Raw genomic sequence first — 17,381 nt, 5'->3', positions numbered from 1 at the left:
CCTACAAAGGATAGTAAATGGAAAATTCCAACACAAGGAGGGAAACTACACCCTAGAAAAAGGAAGAAAGTAAACTTCTTTCAACAAACCCAAAAGAAAATAGCCACACAAATATAATTCCACCTCTAACAACAAAAATAACAGAAAGCAACAATCACTTTTGCTTAATATCACTTATCTTCAATGGATTCGATTCCCCAATAAAAAGACATGGACTAAGTGACTGGATACATGAACAGAGCCCAACATTTGCTGCATACAGGGAATGCACCTCAGTGACAAAGACAGACATTATCTCAGAGCAAAAGGCTGGAAAAAATTTCCTCAAGGAAACAGAAACAAAACAGAGACACAATGAAACTAAGAGAAGTCATAAATGAAATGGATTTAACAGATATCTATAGAACATTTCATCCTAAAACAAAAGAATATATCTTCTTATATATCTTCTTCCCAGCACCTCATAGTATCTTCCACAAAATTGACCATATAATTGGTCACAAAACAGGCCTCAATAGATACAAGAAGACTAAAATAAACCCTTGCATTCTATCCACTCACCACAAAGTAAGGCTGGTCTTTGAGAAAATCAACAAGATAGATAAACCCTTAGCCAGACTAACCAGAGGTCACAGAGAATGTATCAAAATTAACAAAATCATAAATGAAAAGGGAGACATAACAACAGAATCTGAAGAAAGTAAAAAAAATCATCAGATCCTACTACAAATGCCTATATTCAACAAAAATGGAAAATCTGTACAAAATGGACAATTTTTTAGACAGATACTAGGTACCAAAGTTAAATCAGGAACAAATAAACCATCTAAACAACCACAAAACTTCTAAACATATAGAAGAGTTCATTAAAAGTCTCCCAACCAAAAAGAGCGCAAGACCAGATAGGTTTAGTGCAGAATTCTATCACACCTTCATAGAAGACCTCATACCAATACTATCCAAACTATTCCACAAAATTGAAACAGACAGAGCACTACCAAATTCTTTCTATGAAGCCACAATTACTCTTATACCAAAACCACACAAAGACCCAACAAAGAAAGAGAACTTCAGACCAATTGAAGCAATCCCACTAAAATCAGGGACTAGAAAATGCTGCCCACTCCCTCCCTACTTATTCAATATAGTACTCAAAGTCCTAGACAGAGAAATCAGAGATCAAAAGGATGCAAATTGGAAGGGAAGAAATCAAAATATCACTATTTGCAGATGATATGATAATGTACTTACGTAACCCCAAAAGTTCCACCAGAGAAATACTTAACCTGATAAACAACTTCAGCAAAGTGTCAGGGTATAAAATTAACTCAAACAAATCAGTAGCCTTCCTCTACTCAAAGGATAAACAGGCTGAGAAAGAAATTAGGGAAATGACACCCTTCACAATAGTCCCAAATAATATAAAATATCTTGGTGGGACTTTAACCAGGCAAGTGAAAGATCTGTATGACAAGAATTTCAAGTCTCTGAAGAAAGAATTTGAGGAATATCTCAGAAGATGGAAAGCTCTTCTATGCTCATAGATTGGCAGGATTAATATAGTAAAGATGGCCATTTTGGCAAAAGCAATCTACAGATTCAATGCAATCCCCATCAAAATTCCTACTCAAATTCTTTATAGAGATAGAAAGAGCAATTTGCAAATTCATTTGGAATAACAAAAAATCCAGGATAGCAAAAACAATACTCAACAATAAAAAAACTTCTGGGGGCATCACCATCCCTAACTTCAAGCAGTATTACAGAGCAGTAGTCACAAAAACTTTATGGTATTGGTACAGAGACAGGCAGATAGATCAGTGGAACAGAATTGAAGACCTAGAAATTAACCCACACACCTATGGTCACTTGATCTTTGACAAAGGAGCTAAAACCATCCAATGGAAGAAAGATAGCATTTTCAACAAATGGTGCTGGTTCAACTGGAGGTCAGCATGTAGAAGAATGCAAATCAATTCATTCTTATCACCATGTACAAAGCTTAAGTCCAAGTGGAATTGAAGACCTCCAGATCAAACCAGATACACTCAAACTAATAGAAGAAAAAGTGGGGAAGAGTCTCAGACACATGGGCTCTGGGGAAAATTTCCTGAACAAAACATCAATAGCTTATGCTCTAAGATCAAGAATCAACAAATGGGATCTCATAAAATTGCAAAGCTTCTGTAAGGCAAAAGACACTGTCATTAGGACAAAATGGCAACCAACAGATTGGGAAAAGATCTTTACCAATCCTACATCTGATAGAGGGCTAATATCCAAAATATACAAAGAACTCAAGTAGTTAGACTCAAGAGAGCCAAATAACCCTATTTAAAAAATAGGGTACAGAGCTAAACAAAACATTCTCAGCTGAGGATTATCGAATGGCCAACAAGCACCTAAAAAATGTTCAACATCCTTAGTCACTAGGGAAATTCAAATCGAAACAACCCTGAGTTTCCACCTCACGCCAGTCAGAATGGCTAAGATAAAAAAACTCAGGTGACAGCAGATCCTGGCAAGGATGTGGAAAAAGAGGAACACTCCTCCATTGTTGGTGGGATTGCAAACTGGAACAAACACTCTGGAAATCAGTCTGGAGGTTCCTCAGAAAATTGGACATTTCACTACCTGAAGACCCAGCTAAACATCTCCTGGGCATATACCCAAAAGATGCTCCAACTTACAACAAAGACACATACTCCACTATGTTCATGGCAGCCTTATTTATAATAGCCAGAAGCTGGAAAGAACCTTAAACCTGTCCTTAAACAGAGGAATGGATTCAAAAAATGTGTTATATCTACACAATGGAGTACTATTCAGCTATCAAAAACAATGACTTCATGAAATTCATAGGCAAATGTATTGAAGTAGAAATTATCATCCTGAGTGAGGTAACTCAATCACAGAAAAACACACTTGGTATGCACTCATTGATAAGTGGATATTAGTCAAAAAGTTCAAATTACCCAAGATGCAATCCACAGACCACAGGAAGCTCAAGAAGAAGGATGATCAAAATGTGGATGCTCCCACTCCTTCTTTAAAGGGGAAAATAAATATCCATAGGAAGGGATATGGAAGCAAAGTTTAGAGCAGTGACTCAAGGAATGGCCATTCAGAGCCTGCCCCACATGTGACCCATATATATACAGTTACCAAAACTAGATAAGATTGAAGAAGCTAAAAAATGCATGCTGAAAGGTACCGGATATAGATCTCTCCTGAGAAACACATCCAAAGCATGTCAAATACATAGGTCAATGCTAGCAGCAAACCACCAAACTGAGAACAGGACCCCATTTAGGGGAATTAGAGGAAGGATTGAAAGAGTTGAAGGAGCTTGCAACCCCATAAAAACAACAATGCCAACCAACTAGAGCTCCCAGGAACTAAACCACTACCAAAACAGTATACATGGACTTACCCAGGGCTCCAATATGCATTTGCATATGAAGCAGAGAATAGCCTTCTCTAGGCACCAGTGGAAGGGGAAGTCCTTGGTCCTGCCAAGATTGGACCCCCGGTGCAGGGGAATATGGGGGGTTCTTTAAGGGGGATGTAAAGGAGAATACACTATGGGGGAGGGGAAGGGGATGGGTCTTATGGACAGGTAACCAGGAAGGGGAACAATATTTGAAATGTAAGTAAAGAAATAGATCTAATAAATTTTTTAAAAGACAAAAATGGGAAATTAATGGTATACAAATTAGAAAAGAGGTCAAGCCATCCCTATTTGAAGATAAAGTGATGTTATATTATACATAAAAGAATCCAAAAGTTCCACCAGAAATCATTTTTAAATGTTTTCATGACCAACAATTTATTCAAGGTTTCAGGATACAAAATCAAAATAGCTTTTCCATACAAATGCAACAAACATTCTATGATCAAGAACATACTCCCACCTACAACAGCCTCAAAAAATAATAAAATGTCTAGGGATAAACCTAAGCAATGAAACAAACGGCCTCAACTGTGGAAACTATAAATCTATGAATAAAGAGATAAAGACTCTAGAAAATGAAAAGACAAAACATACTCATTGATTGATAGAATTAAATTGTGGAAAGTGGCCATTCTATCAGAAACCATTTACAGATCTGATGTACTACCAATCAAAATTTCCATATTGTTCTTTATAGAAATAGACCACTCTATTCTAACCACAAAGGACCCTAGATAACCAAAGCAATCCTAAACAAATAGAACAATGCTCAAAGGACTATCATGCCAGATTTCAAGTTATAATATAAAGCCATTGTAATACAAACAGTATAGTACTAAGAACAAAAACAGATATATAAACTAATAGAACAAAATAGAAAACTCAAACATGAGTCTGCATAATTATAGTCCTTTAATATTTGTCAAGGTTGCTTAAAACATACACTTGAAAACTGAAGACACTCTTAACAAATGGTACTTGGAAAGCTTGTTATCCACTCATGGCAGAATGAAGTTAGTTCGATATCTATCACCTAGCACAAATATCTAGATAGAAATGGACAAAAGACCTCAGTGTAAACCTGAAACACTAAAACTGCTAAAAGAAAACATAGTATAAGCTCAGGATATGGGTCTTTCTGATTAGGGCCTTATTTGCCCAAGAATTAGGGCCAGCAATTGGCAAGTGTGATCTAATAAAACTAAAATTGTCCTATTGAGCTAAAGAAATAATAATTGATTAAGTAAGGAAAAAACCCAAAGAATAGGAGATAAACTTTGTCAGCTATACATCTGGCAGAGGATTATATTTAGACAATATAAAAAGATAAAAGATCAGAGTCGGAAAACAAATAACCCATTCCAAAACAAAAACAAAAACAGGCTGTAGAACTGAACAAAGAGAAGGAATAAAATGAAGAAGAAAAATATGAAGAAGACAAGGAGAAGGAGGACAAAGAGAAGAAAGAGGAAGAAGTAAAGGGGAGGAAGAGAAGGAAGAGAATGAATAAATTAAAAAATTGGATAATAAATACCTCAAAATAAAAATCAAAACAATTTTCAGATTTATCTTGCTACAATCAGAATGGAAAAGATCAACAAAACAAATGATGAAAACCACTGGAGAGGATGTTGGGAAAGAGTGTTCTCATTCACCGTGGGTCAAAAATTTGTCTAGCCACTATGTAAATCAACATGGAGAAAATTCAAAAGGCTGAAAATAAACCCACCATATGATTCAACTGCACTACTTCCTGGCATAACCCAAAGAACCCAGCATCCTACTCTACAAGAGCTTGCCCAGCCATGTTTGTAGCTATCCTGTCCAGAAGAGCTAGTAAAGGAAAACAATCTAATACTGTCAGCTGACAAAATGCCGTTAGGACATAAGGGAAATAATATCATGAAATTTGCAGGCAAGTAGATGGAATTAGAAAAAAATCATTTTTAGTGAGGCAACCCATACCCAGAATGGCATTCGCATCTCATCTATGGCTCCCAATGTCATAACTTCAGATGTGAGTATATAACCTCATGGAACTGCTGATGTCAGGAAAGTAAAAAGATAATTGGGAGAGAACAATGGAGAAAAAAAGAGTACCAGGGTAAAAGTAATTTGAAAGGGGAATATAGGGAAAATAGGAGGGAGAAAAAAAGAGAGGTCAATACACCGAGAAAGGGAAGAAGACGGATAAGATAACCATAAGGATGTCTAAAAATGTCATAAGCAGTCATATTATCTACCAACCTAAATTTACATATAATAAATATGTCTATGAGTATCCATATACATTTACAGTTTAAGTGGAATTTTCACACCCCAATAGCAGATGTAAGAAGACCCAGTACAAGTTGTTGGCACAGGGAATCCAAGAGATTCCCAAAACATTATAGACTATTGCTGCGCCTCTTGGTAGCCTCCCAGAGGTTGAAGATAAGTTCTTATCTTCACTTCAGGCACAGAATCCAGAGGATCCATACTAGATCATTTCTGAAAAACCTCCTCCCTGAGAACCAGCTTTCATGATACCAGAAGGTGCCAAGCAAGCTTCCAGAGGAGAGAAGCAACCAGTAACTTTACCCAGCTATGATGCCTATGAACCACCACAGTGAACAGCATGGCACAATAACCCTAAGGGTACAGGGCTAGCACTCATCATGGTGGTAAACAACAGCTCTAATTGGATTTAAGACCCACTCAATGAAGCAAGATTGAAAATTTCTGACAGAAAACAAAACAAAAATATGCCTACATTAATTCTCAAAAACGTTTGTCTCCCTCTTCCAGTCCTGCATCTTCATTAAAACTATGACATAATCTATTATGAAAGACACTGCCTTTGGGAGCAGTTGGAAGAGTTGGCACACTCATTGACCAGAGACAGAACAGTCTTATTCACCATTCTGTTTTTAGTACTGGTTCTTCTGGTGTGTCTTGGTCCATCATTATTAAAAATTCACCAGCACTAGTATCCCTTATTACTCTCTCAAGTAAGTTTATAAGATTAAAAGAATAGAGTTCCCTCTTTTAAAAAAATAATTTGAAACTGTATCGTTTTCTACATGTATCTTTTTGCTACATGAATTACACATTCAATTTTCTGAGTGCTACATGATTTCCTATTCCTGAAATAGCAAAATACTGTGACTAGACAGGCTGTTTTGAAGCATGAACTTACCACTGAGCTACTCTGCATCTCTTTATGCAGCTTGCTCTGCCAGTGGCCAATTACGGTCCTCACAGACTTGTGCTCACTGTACCCAACTAAAACTCAGAGTCTGATGGAGTCGCTTATAAGGAATTCATTATGATAGAAGTAGATATAACATTATTATGCTCTTCTATCTCCATGTATGCATTTATTCCTCCAGGCTTTCACGCCTGAAATACATTTACAGGAAACCTAGCATCTACTATATGTTAAGCCTGCAATTCAAAACCAGCCAGGCCAAGGACATAATGTCCCATCTTTACAATCAAATACAGATTTCCCATTAAAAGGAAAATTCTCTATTTCCAAGGATTTAATAGTATGGTCCTTTAAAAATAATTCCAGATGCCTAAATTTTAGGACTGAAAATGTCCCACAACACAAAACAGTTTTTGCAGGATTATGATTTGCACAAATCTTCAGTCACTAGACGTCTTACCATTGGCTTTCCTTACATTTAGGATTTTACGACATTTCCTATTTATTTCAGCTATATTTGGGTATAATCAAGACGGACCCGCTCTTATGGGTGCATTACAACAACTGATTGCACAACACATGTTGATATTTCCCTGCCCTGTTTTGCTGGTTTTTATATCAGCTTGGCCATCGTGTCTCACTCACTTGCAACCCCACCCTCTTTTCTTTGAAGTTTCTGTCTGCTTAAATTAAGAATAAACTTCATTAAGACTAATGGCTTATTACATCAAGAGGAAAAAAATTCCAACACAACAGTGATTAAGTACATAACCTTTAAATGAAATGAGTATTTCCAAAATAAGCAATTCTAAACAAGGAGTTCCCAGCAGTCTATAAGAGAGCCTTTGTATAACCACCATAGAATTTGATTCTATTCCTTTTGTGCTGTAGTTCACAGTGAATGTTCCAAACACCTTCTTAAGTTGCTCTTTCTTGTGATGGTCATGTCACTAAAGAATGAGTTCAATCCCTCGACCCATAGCTCCCATCATCAAATCACATGACTAAATCAGATCAGTCACCACTAGATGGCTCCGCTTTTATTAGCCTTCCAATGTGCTATATATCACATGATTAAAGATCTATGGAATAAGCATGGCTAAAATTCCAAGGAAATGAGTAGTTCATAATAAAACACATTCTTCTGTTAAGAACACAAGCTGCTAGTTCATAAATTCTTGTGAAGGATCGGATGTATTGAAATACTACAGCAAACAAAAATGGAAAAAAATAAAAGAGTGCTGTCATTTGAATGAATAGATTTTCAATGTGGTGCTACCTCATTTTGGAATTCATTTTAAAGTATAACTATCACACCTTCTTGGATGACTTGGCTATCTCTAGTACATATAGTTCCATGATATCCTACAGGGATCTGGAGCCGGGGGGAGTGTCTCTAAAAGAGGCACAAGAAGCCTGGCTTAACATTTTTCATTCTCTTTGTTTCTTCAACACTGTAAACCAGTCAATTCCTCCCCATAGGCTAGGAATCCAGTCAGCCCACTCTCTTCTAATAGCAGTTGCTTTATAAGTAACCTTAGAAGTCTGAGTAATTTAAAACACATTTAAAGTAATTTTACATAAGCATAGAAGTCTCTGAGCAACTTTAAAATAATTTCAATAACTGAATAATTAAAATAAATTTTAAATGTTTCATTTAATACATACAACTAAGTAAATGATTTTTTCTCCTTCATCTTTACTCCAACGACAGTTGCTTTGAACTGATACAGCATGTACAATGCAAAAGCTTGCTTTCTGAATAAGACTGTCTTTTGGTAACATGGAGTAATCACCTAAAATTTTTGTTGAGTGATGAAAGAATACGTGATGGGCATTTTTTTCTTGTGCCTTTACATGAAATATTTTATCTAAGAGAGGTGCACTAAGGATTAAACAAATCTCACACTAGCGTCAACTCCAAGAATTGTAAAATAAATAATGATCTAAAGTTCCCTAGATGTTTCACTTTATGAGCGAATCAGAAATACCAGCATTTTGATCATTATTAATGAATTAGCATGTCTGGGACTCTGAATTCAAGGAAATACTACCTTGGGGACACAATGCAAACAATTTGTTTTGTTCAAACAAAGTCATCTAGCTACATAACTGGGGTGTACTCTGATCAGACACTCTATAGGGACAAACTGGGAGACCATCACATACAGGCCATTCATCACTGATGTCACTGAGGGTCACTGGATGACTCCCGAGTTCTGTAAAAATATCTTGACCCTGAGTTGCATGAGCACATGGTTTGCTGTAGAGCTTAAGTGTTAACCACTTCCCCTTCTCTGGGTTATCACTTTGTTCTTCCCTTCAGTGTTGGCTGACTAGTATACTTCTGTAGAAAGCAGGAGGTCCAGAGCCCACACAAGGCCATTCACAGAACCCAATTCAGCCAAGGCTCAGGCAGGAGCAGACTCCACACTTGTTAAACACTCTTTTGTGTAGCCATTAGGTGAGCATGGTTTTTTCTGGCATTAACTCAAAATGACTGTTTAATCCAATAGAAAACTTCCAGTTTTACTCATAAAAGAAGCGGGGGGAGTCTTAAAAAACATTCGTCCCAGGCAAATAATGTTTCCATCTCATTAAGGTTTCTATGACCAAAACATCTAAAAATACATATTACAATTTTTTTCTACCATTTTGCTAGTTGAAAACACATTTCCCCATGTTTAGAGGTTTGTGTTTAAAAGGAAACAAAAGAGGAGGGGTAAGAGGTATAGTGAAAGTAGAAAGCGTGGACAGTCATTCTTTCCTGCTTAGATCTAGTTTCTGGAATCTTTAACAATAAACAAGAATCTTTTGACATGTTGAATGTGGTTTCCAGTGAGTGCTACAAAAGAGAAACTCTTCTCCTTACAAGAGTCAGCAATTCCATCTGTCTGCTAACGGGAACATCTTCAGGAAATATTTTCTTAATGTCTAAAGCTGGCAATTACATTTTAATGCTTGCTACAAATCCACTGCCATTCCAGGTTAAGAGTATGATTTTAAAAATGAATAAATATATTCACAGAATTCATATGTATGTGACAGATTTCTGAGGGGACACAATCTGTATCATTGAAAACAGAGTAAAGTATTTATTCTGGAAAGATCATAAGTAGTGTTCAAGGTAAACATTTTAATTTATTTCCATCTCCCCATTTCCCACTAGTAATTGCCACTATACTGCATAAAAATGATTCAGAATGTGATTAAGCAAGACAATAGGATACCTCTCTTGGGTAGACATGGGATCCTACCATGTGAAGAATAGAATGGGACATGTCAATAATTTGTGTCCCTTTCCTGTAGGATATTTGTGAAGGAAAGAATGAACCAAAGACAAAATCATGTCACAATATATTAAAGCTTCAACATCTTCATGAGGATATGAAAGAGAAGGGAGCTTTGAAAATGTAAAATAAAAATAAATCACAACAGGCAAAGGAAGAGATTAGCCAAGTAACTCAAACATGAAAGTTAAAGATAATAACAAGTGTCATTTCCTGAAGAACATGCACGTCTGGGTGCGGTAGACAGATCCTTCTGGGTCTCTGCCATAAACTACCTTCATCAAACGGACAACTCTTTATTCAACTCAACTACTGAGAAAAGCAACGCTCCAAAAAATTAGGTGTTTCATCCAATATTCCACAGCCAGGGCAAGTATATTACCTGGAGTTCAAATCAGAATCCCTTTATTTCACTCACTCTGAACTTGCTCCAACTGAGTTTTAACCTTATGGAGTGCACACAAATCTAGGGCAGTAGTAAGAGAATGAATGCTCAGTGTTCTTGGTAAGCTTCAGTGAGCCCTTCTCTTGGTCCTATTACAACTAGCCAGTGCCCTACAAAGGCAAGAGTGAGGAAGCAAATTCTAGTCCTGCTGGAGAAACAACCAGGGCTACGTGGGCAGACAGCAAGAATGCAGTGTTGTCTCACATAATAGACACTTGCTTTTCTGGAACAGGCCAACTAGAAACTAAGTTTAAAACTAACCTAATATCAAGCCCTAACAATAAATGGCACATGAGGATAATAAACTTTAATAGCAGTGAAGACAAAAGCAAACTTCGATGGGTGCTTTCTAAATTCTAAGCAGTCTGTTCTATACCTGCGCTAACGTATTTCATATAAGAAGCACAAGAGCCACCTACAGGTTCAGAACAGAAAGGTATGTAATACCACACAATATCTTTTCCAATCTCAACGCTATTTTTAACCTCAATAAACGACAGGCCTCAGTTTGGTCTGTTGCAATATCTCCATATCACCTGTGCCATAATTATTGTTTTGGAAGAGTATTTTTAATATTAAGACAAAAGTAAAAGTAACAAAAGTAACTAAAAGGGTAATTATCAGCGAAGTACGTTTTAGCCATCTTGTCCTGCTGGCCAGTTTAGAGGCTAACTCTTTCAAAGCTCACTCTGTTATTGATATTGCTGTTCCATTTATGTAAGAAATTTTATCAGTTAGGTAATTTATGCAAGCTATTAGATGCTACGGTAACAAGGGCCATTTGGTACATTGCAATTTATATTGGTTTCTGTAATATTCAAAATTGAGCATTGATCTTCTTTTTCATTGCTATCATATAGTGAAACTATTTGCTTTGATTTTTCAATCAAGAGCAGAGAGCCCCTGCTTTTTAGGATTCATTGGTGGTCCTAGACTCAAAATTTTAATAATTATTTAACAAAGGCATCAAACAGCCTGTGAACCCCTGAAAAATGTTGACTTCATTAATCAATAAAGAAATGAAAACTAACAGCATAGTAAGATACAACTTTGCACACAACCAAAGTACCCAAGATAATTTTTAAAATAATAACTGTTGTCACCAATATGAGCCACATCAAATTCCTACACAGGACTCACAGGTGTATAATTGAAAAAATAAAATAAAAACCGTGCTTGGCAATTTCTATGTGGCTGCCTCTCACAGGTCCAAGGTAAGCCCGTGTTGCTGACAACACTGCACACTGACAACACTCAGATTATTCCAGCTGGATCTAACATGAAAGCCTCCTTCCTGCAATCTACTAGCTTTCTCAGCATCAGAAAATACTGTGCAAGTTATCAAGGGAGGAAAACAATTAACAACCCTACCATGCTGCATACCTGAACTACATCAATGGTTTCAACAAGCATGCCAAGATATCAGTAGAGGTCTAATACAGTGTTTCTCAACCTTCCTAATGTTGCGACCCATTAAAACAGCTCCTCAGATCGTGGTGACCCCCAATCATAAAAATTTTTTTGCTACTTCAGAACTATCTAGCATTTATTACTCTTGAAAATCACAATGTAAATATCTGATATTTATGATGGTTTTAGACAGCCCCTGTGAAAGGGTCCTTTGATCCCCAAAGGGGTCACAACATACAGGTTGAGAGCTGCTGGTCTAATACGTGGTGCTCACATGTTGATGATAATCAACAACTGTCTAATTAAATTTAAAGCACACCCAATGGGATGGAATTATACCTGATACTGGAAACCTACTCAACTTCCTGGGTCTAGTAAGGTCGTAGATCTTGGAAGAGAATCTACTACTGTCATTCTGGTAGACCAGCATAATTCCTAACCATATCCTAAATCTTATCCTTATACCCTCGGATAAGGGTAGCGATCATCCCTCACCAAAGAACTTTCTCTATACAGAAAACAGAGACTACCACAAAAAAAGCACAACTGGACACAATTCCGAGATCAATAGATCATGGGAGCACAGCTCCAATAGATACATCACAGCTCCTGTGTCTGTAGCTCAGGAAACATCACAGAAGATGAGATGAAAAGACTGTAGGAGACAGAATACCAGGAAGTATTCTGAACAAACTCTTACAGCAATGCCTATCTAAACAAGGTAGAAATGGTGGTAAGATAAATGGATGTGCGATTGTGGCAGGGGAGAAATCTTGAAGGTCCTAACCCTAGACAGAGAACTGTGATCAATTCAACTGCTGGAGAGGGAGAACGGGCATCTCCCTGGTCTGAGTCTGCCCACTCACCACTCTAGAGGCAGAGAGACCTGGGAGAATGAAGCTGATAGATGAGCTGGACTGTAGTCTCATGTGATAGTTAAGTGAGCTGTATACAATCAGGAGAACAAAGGGCACATGGCAGCAGCATGTTTTTCTGTAGAGGCATATAAAGTATACTTTAAACCTTTAATTTGCAATTACGTGAAATGAGAAGTAAACACACTCCTACCTGCTACACCTGAGAAACATAGAAAAACTCATCCTTGTTTTGAAAAAAATCGAGGGCACAAGACTCTTGTCTGGTTTCTGTCAGTATGTTCACAAGCACTTAGAACTCTCCTCACACAACTCTGTTCCTGAATTGTGTTTCAGCAGTTATCCAACACAAGTAGCCAGCCCTAAAACCCTATATACACAGGTAACAAAGCAGACTGAGCAGGTTATTTCTATATGTTTGTGTGTGTGTGTGTGTGTATACAGTTAAATACATGGACAACAATAATAACAACTAAGCTAGTGAGGAGACAAGGAGTTGGAAGAGGACCTAGAGAAAAATTAGGAAAAGAAATGGGGAAAGTGATATAATTATATTTTAGTTAAAATGCTTGAAATTAAAAACTAATTTGAAAATTGAATATGTGTTTATCTTTTGGTGCAACAATTTCACTCTTACAAAATTACCCAACAGAACTATATATTTGACTGAGGTAAAAGATCTAAATAAAATAGTATTGGTAGTTTGCAATAATAGACCAATCTAAAAATCCCACAAACATCCATCACTAAAATGCCTAAATAAATTATCTTATAATCACATATACAAAACTGTATTCTAAAAATTGTATTTATCTATAGCTATACTCAAGAAAATGAATGAATATTATAAACATAATACTGGTTAAAAAAAGAAGCTAAATGTTGGATACATGCTATGTGAATTCTATTTTTACTAGTTAAATTTGTTCTGAGACAAGTTCACACAAATGTGTAATACACTATGATTATTCACATCTCCTCCTCTCTCCTACATCCCTCTGAACCCTATCAACCTCCTTTCCTACCTACAAGTCCTTTCCCAGACTCAAGCCTTTTTGCTTTATTTTGTAATCCATCAAGTTTAGCCATGGCCTTCTGTACAACTATGACTTTGGATCCTGGAGGATTCACAGTGTGAACACAACTGAAGGTTAAGACCCTTTCTACCACACAGTTTATCAACAACCAATAGTTCAATAGTAAGGGGTAGGACCCCATGAGTCCTACCTCTTCTCATGTCTGCTGTTGACAAGCCCTTTCTTAAGCAGACCTACTGCAGGCAACCTCAGCAACTGTAAGTTCATGATTTTGATAGATGGGTGCCATGACCAGATGATATTTTATAATCCTACTTCCTACCTTTTGAAACACACACACACACACACACACACACACACACACACTCCTCCTATTTTTCTACAATGTCCTTAGAGAGTATAGATATTTAGAGAGCAATATGAATGTCCTGTTTAGGGCTAAACACACATCAGTTACTTATTCTTAGCACCTTCAACAGTCAAAATTTTCAGCACTCACAGATTCACTAAAAACTGGCTTCTCTGATTAAGACTGAAAGTTGCTTTTGTCTATGGGTATAAACATAAATTCTTAATATTTGAGGCTACAGAAATTTACCTAACAGCAGTATTAAGTTTCTTCCTAGGGCCTCCCAATCATGTTATTTTTTTACTAAGTTTATAGTAGTAGGAATAAATTTCCTCATGTAGAGTTGGTCTCAAATTACTTTCTCATGCTGGAGTATTACTCAATCCTATTTTCTATAAAGTTCATGCATATGCAAAATAAATATATACCCTTCACATTCACAACAATAGCTGCTTTGAGAAGGAAAGCCATGATGACAAGGGAAGAAAACAGACTTCTCTGGTCTATTTGCTTTCTGCACTCTGACGATCTGGACGTTAGTAACATAAGGGTCTTCACTTTAGGATAATACACTGAGTTTCATATCTATGATATGGACAGGTACATATTTTCCTGTGTGTATATAATATCTCAGCAAATTTTTCCTTAATGAACAGGAGGTTGAAATCACTATATAATGACTATTTCTCTGAGTTGTACAAAATTTCTGTGGCTATAAATACCTCTGAATATAAATTCTTCTCAGAACATGTCATAAGAAAGATGTTGTCTCTCCAGCATACCTTTATGCTTCATTTATTACAAAGCTCAAAGCTGACTTCAGCATTTCAACACAAAATTATTCTTGAACAAAAAGGTTTCTTTTTAAGAATTTCTAATTGCCCAGTTCAATATTTATTTTGTTCGTTAACCCTTTTATGAATGAATGTTTCATATTTGTATTTAAGCAGCTGGAAATTCTGACATTAGACAAAGTATAAAAAGAAATAAGCAAACTTGAGCCTGGGGACCACAGGTAAGACAAACTTTTCTGCTACAAACGACTTGCCTGGTGATCTCGGGTCACACAGAGGCGGAGTTCCTCTGGGGCCGGACACTTCCGGTGTTTGGCCAGAGTCCCGGACCAGCGGAGGATCCCTGCCTTCAGCAGCTCTCTGCTCCCAGGCCCCCCGGAGGGGAGTTCTGGCCGCCTGGTCGGGCGGGCACTCCTGAGGCAGCAGAGCAGAGGAGACCACCAACGCCGCCCATCTCTGCCCACATCCCTGGCCCAGGAGGATACTGTATACGGCCTCTGGGTACCCGTAGAGGAGGGCCCAGGAGCAGCAGATCCACTGCGTCTGAGACACCGCACCTGAAGGGACCGACCGGATAAACAGTTCTCTGCACCCAAATCCTGTGGGAGGGAGAGCTAAACCTTCAGAGAGGCAGACACGCCTGGGAAACCAGAAGAGACTGCATGCTGCACACAGTACTGACCCCAGAGGAAAACAAAAGCTATCTGGAACCCTGGTGCACGGAACCTCCCGGAAGGGGCGGCGCAGATCTTCCTGGCTGCTGAGGCCGTGGAGAGCTCATAGGCAACACCCCACTAGCAAACTTGAGCCTGGGGACCACAGGTAAGACAAACTTTTCTGCTACAAACGACTTGCCTGGTGAACTCAAGACACAGGCTCACAGGAACAGCTGAAGACCTGTAGAGAAGAAAAACTACACCGTAAAAGCAGAACACTCTGTCCCCATAACTGGCTGAAAGAAAACAGGAAAACAGGTCTACAGCACTCCTGAAACACAGGCTTATAAGACAGTCTAGCCACTGTCAGAAATAGCAGAACAAAGTAACACTAGAGATAATCTGATGGCGAGAGGCAAGCGCAGGAACCCAAGCAACAGAAACCAAGACTACATGGCATCATCGGAGCCCAATTCTCCCACCAAAGCAAACACGGAATATCCAAACACACCAGAAAAGCAAGATCTAGTTTCAAAATCATATTTGATCATGATGTTGGAGGACTTCAAGAAAGACATGAAGAACTCCCTTAGAGAAACACAGGAAAACATAAATAAACAAGTAGAAGCCTACAGAGAAGAATCGCAAAAATTCCTAAAAGAATTCCAGGAAAATATAAATAAACAAGTAGAAGCCCATAGAGAGGAGTCACAAAAATCCCTAAAAGAATTCCAGGAAAACATAAATAAACAAGTAGAAGCCCATAGAGAGGAGTCACAAAAATCCCTGAAAGAATTCCAGGAAAACACAATCAAACAGTTGAAGGAATTAAAAATGGAAATAGAAGCAATCAAGAAAGAACACATGGAAACAACCCTGGATATAGAAAACCAAAAGAAGAGACAAGGAGCTGTAGATACAAGATTCACCAACAGAATACAAGAGATGGAAGAGAGAATCTCAGGAGCAGAAGATTCCATAGAAATCATTGACTCAACTGTCAAAGATAATGTAAAGCGGAAAAAGCTACTGGTCCAAAACATACAGGAAATCCAGGACTCAATGAGAAGATCAAACCTAAGGATAATAGGTATAGAAGAGAGTGAAGACTCCCAGCCTCAAAGGACCAGTAAATATCTTCAACAAAATCATAGAAGAAAACTTCCCTAACCTAAAAAAAGAGATACCCATAGGCATACAAGAAGCCTACAGAACTCCAAATAGATTGGACCAGAAAAGAAACACCTCCCGTCACATAATAGTCAAAACACCAAACGCACAAAATAAAGAAAGAATATTAAAAGCAGTAAGGGAAAAAGGTCAAGTAACATATAAAGGCAGACCTATCAGAATCACACCAGACTTTTCGCCAGAAACTATGAAGGCCAGAAGATCCTGGACTGATGTCATACAGACCCTAAGAGAACACAAATGCCAGCCCAGGCTACTGTATCCTGCAAAACTCTCAATCAACATAGATGGAGAAACCAAGATATTCCATGACAAAACCAAATTTACACAATATCTTTCTACAAATCCAGCACTACAAAGGATAATAAATGGTAAAGCCCAACATAAGGAGGCAAGCTATACCCTAGAAGAAGCAAGAAACTAATCGTCTTGGCAACAAAACAAAGAGAAGAAAAGCACACAAACATAACCTCACATCCAAATATGAATACAACCGGAAGCAATAATCACTATTCCTTAATATCTCTCAACATCAATGGCCTCAACTCCCCAATAAAAAGACATAGATTAACAAACTGGATACGCAACGAGGACCCTGCATTCTGCTGCCTACAGGAAACACACCTCAGAGACAAAGACAGACACTACCTCAGAGTGAAAGGCTGGAAAATGACTTTCCAAGCAAATGGT

Source organism: Rattus rattus, chromosome 3, assembly GCF_011064425.1.
Source record: "Rattus rattus isolate New Zealand chromosome 3, Rrattus_CSIRO_v1, whole genome shotgun sequence".
Classification (NCBI taxonomy): Eukaryota; Metazoa; Chordata; class Mammalia; order Rodentia; family Muridae; genus Rattus; species Rattus rattus.
Note: the sequence above shows the minus strand (reverse complement) of the source record.